The sequence below is a fragment of the Neomonachus schauinslandi genome, chromosome 9 (assembly GCF_002201575.2).
Source record: "Neomonachus schauinslandi chromosome 9, ASM220157v2, whole genome shotgun sequence".
Classification (NCBI taxonomy): Eukaryota; Metazoa; Chordata; class Mammalia; order Carnivora; family Phocidae; genus Neomonachus; species Neomonachus schauinslandi.
In genome coordinates, this window is record NC_058411.1 from 72,333,694 (window position 1) to 72,340,551 (window position 6,858).

At 40.9% G+C, this 6,858-nt stretch overlaps 1 pseudogene; it reads right to left on the bottom strand.

Moving 5' to 3' along the window:
* Positions 1 to 6,093: 6,093 nt before the first annotated feature.
* On the bottom strand, positions 6,094 to 6,580 carry LOC110585507 (annotated as a pseudogene).
* Between the last annotated feature and the right edge of the window lie 278 nt (positions 6,581 to 6,858).

Here is a 6,858-nt window from a genome sequence, read left to right on the forward strand (position 1 = left end):
AGGGAAACAAGCCATAAGAGACTCTTAGAGACAGAGAACAGAGTTGTTGAAGGGAGGTGGGTGGGGAATGGGCTAGATGAGTGATGGACATTAAGGAGGGCATTTGTTACGATGAGCACTGGGTGTTGTAAGTGATGAATCACTGAACTCCAAAAACCAATATTGCACGGTATGTTAATTACCTAAAATTTAAACAATACATTTTTTAAAATAAATAAAATAAAAACCGTGACTAAGGAACTATGGTGACTGACTTGGTTTTCGCTCTCACCATTAAAGGTATGTTTACTTCTTGTTTTCCTGCCACATTCTCAGAGTTTATTTGGATGACTTTCACACCAACAAGAGCGCCTGGGGTGAGCAGTTGGTGATAACACAGTAGACTAGCTCCTGTTTCCTAAATGAGAGTGGATCAGGCAGAGACGCTCAGCATCCAAGCCCCTGTCCTGCTCAGAGTTTGCGCTCAGCTCCCCCTGCAGTCCCCATCACTGTGTCACTCAGGGCACAGTAGTAAAGAGCTGAATCTGACGCTTGCACTGAGCCTTTCTCCAAGTGGAAGGATTTGGAATCTCTGTCATAGGTGGCATCAAATCTTTTATTGCTTCCCTTCTCCTTGTCCCTCGAGGCTTTCAAGAGGAGCTGTAGACCTTCACTGGGACACTGGACATACCAGAAAGGGAGAGGATACTGTATGGTTTCATAAGAGCCGTTCACATTCAGAGAAGCCTCCTCTGAGAGGATCATTTGGCCCTCCATCTGGGTCACTGAGTCTCCCTTGCTTCCTCCTGAGACAAAACCAAAAACAAAATAGCATTTCTGGTCATCCCAGGTATGATCTGGGCTCTACCTCTTAGAGAAAATTGTGGTTCAGGATTACACCAATAAAATGGAAGGAAAGACTTTAAACTTTATGTGCCATTTCAGTCACCAAACATTAAGAATAGCACAAGCACTGATCCTGGAGAAGAGCTCATTCTTAGAGTCTCTGGTGTCCTTGCATCTTGACTGCTTAGTAAGAGCAAACATTAAGGTCACAGCAGAAGGATGAATGTGAGTTCAGAATATAAGCAGGAAATTGTGTGTGTGTGTGTGTGTGTGTGTGTGTGTGTGTGTGTGTGAGGAAGATGCACCCCACTGTGGTCAAGGTACTAAACTCAGAGCAATGTTAACCTGTTAACTTGTTCTCCTCTCAAAAGCCTTTTATCTTCACTTCTGGCTCTATTTTTATGATGCCTGTTAGCTGTCAAGATTGTCCTTTGTAAATCTAAAGAATAGTTGGTATTTTTCATAAATCTGTTTTTTTCCCCAGCACACTGCTTAACATAGAAGCACCATACCATGACATTTCCAAGAAGAATTCATTACCTTTCTTTTCTAGCCATTTTAGGCTTCCTAATGATACACTGAAATATTCTATAAGCAAGTTTTAGGATAAAATCAGAGGAATGTCAATAACACATATTTAGGGCGCGTGGGTGGCTCAGTTGGTTGAGCGACTGCCTTCGGCTCAGGTCATGATCCCGGAGTCCTGGGATCGAGTCCTGCATCGGGCTCCCAGCTCGGCGGGGAGCCTGCTTCTCCCTCTGACCCTATCCCCTCTCATGCTGTTTCTCTCTCTCTCTCTCTCTCAGATAAATAAATAAATAAAATCTTTATAATAACACATATTTAGTCATTAATAGATGATTTTGGATGACGGAAAGGTAAACTTTTTTTCACTACTCTATCCCACACCTAGAACAATGTGGACACTTAGCAGGTGGCCAACAAATTTCTTAAAAGCAGAAGTAAATTAATAAATGAGTGGTCTTTGATTTGAGGAATTGCTGCTACCTGAAATACAATATTGCTTCACATCTAAGACATCAAATGAGAAACATAATTTAATAAAAGCTTTCAAAGGGAAAAAATAAATTCTATATTACATACGTGTATTAAAAAGTGAAAAATATATAACTCAGTATTAAAGAAATATAGTCATTAAGGTTATTGAATCCCCATAAAATTATCTGGCATCACTTTCTTCTTTAAGATATTAATGATCCTCAGATAATCTGATTGGGGAATGCTTGGGTGGCTCAGTCAGTTAAGCATCTGCCTTCAGCTCAGGTCGTGATCCCAGGGTTCTGGGATCGAGTCCTGCATCTTGGGCTCCTTGCTCATCAGGGAGTCTGAGTCCCCCTCTGCCAGCCATGCCCCCTGATTGTGTTCTCTCTCTCTCTCTCTCACAAATAAATAAATAAAATCTTTTTAAAAAAAGATAATCTGATTGGCCTATGTGCATCAGGCAAAGCGCTCTGCTAGTAAACTTTAAATGGAAATTTTGCCTCAAGTGTGCTCTCTGCCTATGTCCATCTGCCAACATTATCGGCCAATATAATATATATATGTTCAACAAAAATTTTTTTAACCACAACATAGGATACTCAGATAATATGGATTTGCCTCAAAAGACAAAAGAATGAGCTCAATCTTAGCTTCTAGAGTTCGTACATGTCTGATGATGTACAGAAACATTTTATAGCAAGATGGAACTTCTTTGTATATAAGAGTTAGTTGGTCATCAACTTAAAAATACAGATTTGGAGGGGCGTCTGAGTGGTACAGTCCATTGAGCGTCGGACTCTTGGTTTCAGATCAGGTCATGATCTCAGGGTTGTGAAATTGAGCCCCACGTTGGGCTCCATACTCAATTAGGAATCTGCTTGGGACTCCCCCTCCCTTTGGCCCTCCTCTCTCCTCTCTCTCTCTCTCTCAAATGAATAAACAAAATCTTTTTTAAAAATACAGATTTGGAGACCTCTCCATTTACAAAATCGCTATCTCTAGAAGTAAGGTTTGAGTTAAAAATCTCAAGTGGTTTGTGATGTAGCCAACATTAAACAAACTTACAAAATAACCTTCGGGAACCTTGAACTAAGAGGACAGTTGCAGTGTCTGTGAAGCACATCTGGGGGTCAGCGTGAGAAAACACCTCCAATCTTCCCAGAACTTCGAAGCCGTTCTCTTTCCATGAAAGTACTCTTGTCACAGCTGCAGAAGCAATTACTGCTTGCTCCCACTACGCTTGCCCGTTCAACTTAGAACACAAAACTCCAAATGTTCACAGGACAAACTTAGGGAAAAGGATGCTATCAGTCAGGAGAACAGAAACAAGTCCAAATATTTTAAATAGAAAGAAATTTAACACAGGGAATTAGACATACAGACGTTGGAAGAGCTGATGAAGCAAAGACAGCAAAGACTGATTACAGGAAACTCTGAAGTATAGGGGGGGCCTCACTGGCTCTGTCGGAAGAGCATGCGACTCTTGGTCTTGGGGTCATGAGTTTGAGCCTCACATTGGGTGTAGAGATTACTTAAAAAAATAAAACTTAAAAAATAAATAAATAAAAGAAACTGTGAAGTGTAATGAATCCAGATACCTGCAACACCAAAGTGGGTGATTCTCAGGAAGAAACCCAGAAGTCAAACAAAATCTGAAGAATAATGGCTCCTCCTTCTCTCCACTTTCCTAATATCGCAGAAATGCTTCTCAATTGCAGATTTTAAACTAGATGATAAAAGAAAGGAATTGTGAGAAATGTAGTTTGGGTTTCTCTCCAGCAAAGCGGGGAAGTATATTATAAAGGAATGACAAGATGCCTGTGGACAGCATACAGGGCAGCATGTCCATGAACTAAGTCCTTATCTATACTAAGTGAAATGTAGTCTAAACCTAGAGACACTAGTCGAACTGTGTTTTGTAATCAGAAAACCTCTGCAATAATTAACGACGTGGATGGAATTAGAGGGTATTAGGCTAAGCGAAATAAGTCAATCAGAGAAAGACAAGTATCGTATGATCTCACTGATATGTGGAATTTGAGAAACAAGACAGAGGATCATAAGGGAAGGGAGGAAAAATGAAACCAGATGAAACCAGACAGGGAGACAAACCATAAGAGACTCTTAATCTCAGGGAACAAACTGAGGGTTGCTGGAGTGGTGGGGGGTGGGAGGGATGGGGTGGCTGGTGATGGACATTGGGGAGGGTATGTGCTATGGTGAGCGCTGTGAATTGTGTAAGACTGATGAATCACAGACCTTTACCTCTGAAACAAATAATATATTATATGTTAAAAAAGAAGAAAAAGAAGATAGTAGGAAGGGAAAAATGAAGCAGGGGGAATTGGAGGAGGAGACGAACCATGAGAGACTATGGACTCTGAGAAACAAACAGGGTTTTAGAGGGGAGGCGGTGGGGAGATGGTTTAGCCCAGTGATGGGTATTAAGGAAGGCATGTACTGCATGGAGCACTGGATATTATACGCAAACAATGAATCATGAAACACTACATCAAAGACTAATGATGTAATGTGTGGTGACTAACATAACAAAATAATAAAAATAATAATAAAATTAAATTTAAAAATTTTTTTAAAAAAGAAAACCTCTGCAATAATTAGACCAGATAGTAGCTGAATGTGGATTATTATATTTCATAAATCATCATTTAGAATTTGTCTTTTTTTTTTTAAGGATTTTATTTATTTATTTGAGAGAGAGAACACATGAGAGGGGATAGGGTCAGAGGACGAAGCAGACTCCCTGCCGAGCAGGAAGCCCGATGCGGGGCTCGATCCAGGGACTCCAGGATCATGACCTGAGCCGAAGGCAGTCGCTTAACCAACTGAGCCACCCAGGCGCCCCTAGAATTTGTCATTTTTTTAAAATAGTGGGACTGAACATGAAAAGAACCACCACACATGAAAAGCAGGAATTAAGCTAATGATAAACCTGATCTTCTATTATTACATGAAAGTTTTAAGCCTTTATTAAAACCTCACAGTGAGGGTGCCTGGGTGGCTTGGTTGGTTAAGCGACTGCCTTCAGCTCAGGTCATGATCCCGGAGTCCTGGGATCGAGTCCCACATCGGGCTCCCAGCTCAGCGGGGAGCCTGCTTCTCCCTCTGACCCTATCCCCTCTCATGCTGTTTCTCTCTCTCTCTCTCTCTCTCTCAAATAAATAAATAAATAAAATCTTTAAAAAAAAAAAAAACCTCACAGTGAGTTTAGAAATCCTTACTGTTTGAAGCTCCCAAAGTTAAGGTTTTTTTGTCTTGTCAATTTTTCACAGATTTATTGTCTGTTTGCTAAAAAGTCTAAAAAACTGCCTGCCTTGGTCATTTATTTAGATTTCAATTTCATTCTTAGGCTCCCATGTGCAAATAATAAAATTTTGGGGTTTTTTTTCCTGTTAATCTGTCTCCCGTGAATTTAATTCTCAGTCCAGCTGGAAGAAACATGAACCATGGAAAATTTTTTCCTCCCCTTCAAATGCCAAACAGATAAGAACCAATTTTTAATATCCCAACAGTGAAATCATATGAAAATAGAACAAGAGTAAAAAGGAAAATAATGATAACATTTGTTAGAAACTGACCAAAGTTACTATCCCACCAATTTTGAAGATTTCTGATATAGATTTGGAGAATTTAAGACATCAAAAGAATGGAAACCAATTGTTATAGTTGGTAAAAATAAACTATTTTAACTTCAAAATAAGTAGAATTTGGTATCTAGATTTAGTGTCTTCTGCATCCTTAGTAGTCCTTGAAGAAATACTAAAAAAAATGTGACTTATTCACCATTCTTTCTGCAACGTTCCTGATCAGTTACTAAAAATCTCCATGAGTAGCCTGTATTTTGAGCTGCTCACCACCCCAAACATCTCCCCCGTCCTAGATGGGCATCTAAAAATGAGGGGAAATAACCAGTGCTGAGTGGATCCAAGAAGAAAGATTCCAAGAAAACAATCTTGAAATTACCAAATTGGAAAGGCAGTAAGCTTGTAAGAAGGAGATAAATATACAAAAGGAGTTCACCTTTTGTTCAGTTTTTTGAAAGACAAAATCATGAATGAAAAGTAAAGCGTTCCTGTGTCATATCCCAGCTCTCATATCCAACCTGTTAGAGCATATCCGCCCCACGCAGGCTCAGCGAGTCCCTGAACACCTCTCTATTGTGTATAAGAACACCAAGGCTCCTACTGTCAGAATCCAAAACTTTCAGAGGCACTCATCCTCTTTAGTGTCTCACAGAGTTTGTGTTCAGCTCCCTGCAGTCCCAGGCAGGGTGTCACTCACAGCACAGAAGAACTTGGCTGCATCACTCCAATGGGTTAAGGGTTTCTTCAGGTGGAAGGAGATTTCACTTATCCTAAATTCATCCTCAAAACTTCTGATGCCTTTAACAGGCTGTCTCCTGACATGTACGTCAGGAGAAGCTGGAGGCCTTGGTTGGGGTGCTGCACGTACCAGATGAGATTAGGAGTTGCCCCATAGGAATAGTTGCACCTCAGCACCAGAGTGGCTTCTTCAGAGACCCAATACGTGGGCCTCAGGCTGGGTCACTGACTGGGCTCTGGCGTCTCCTGCAAAATCAGTGTTCTCTCAGTGAGAGCAGTGCAGACTTGGCTATGAAAAGCATTTCTACTAAAATTTGAATAGGAAAAGTTACTTCTATAGAATTAGGGACCATAATAAGATATTACTCACTCAGGGAAGATCCCAGTACTGGGATGAGCAACAGGAGCATGGCGGAGCGGTGGAAGGCTTCTTTCTGGAAGATCTCACCTGAGCAAGCAGGAGAGCAACTGTGAAACCTAGCTCTTGGAAATAGGATATGTGAGTAAGGTTAGGCTAGACAAGTCCCTTGTTGAGGTAAAAATGCAAAAACTGCTCAGATGATCTTGAGTGTTTTCTGACCTCTGAATATCTCACTTGTCTTAACCTCAAAGAACTCAGCAAGCATGCTCCAGTCCCCTAGCTGCAGGGAGGAGGGGCTAAGGGGAAGGTGCTGAGCTTCCAAAGAAA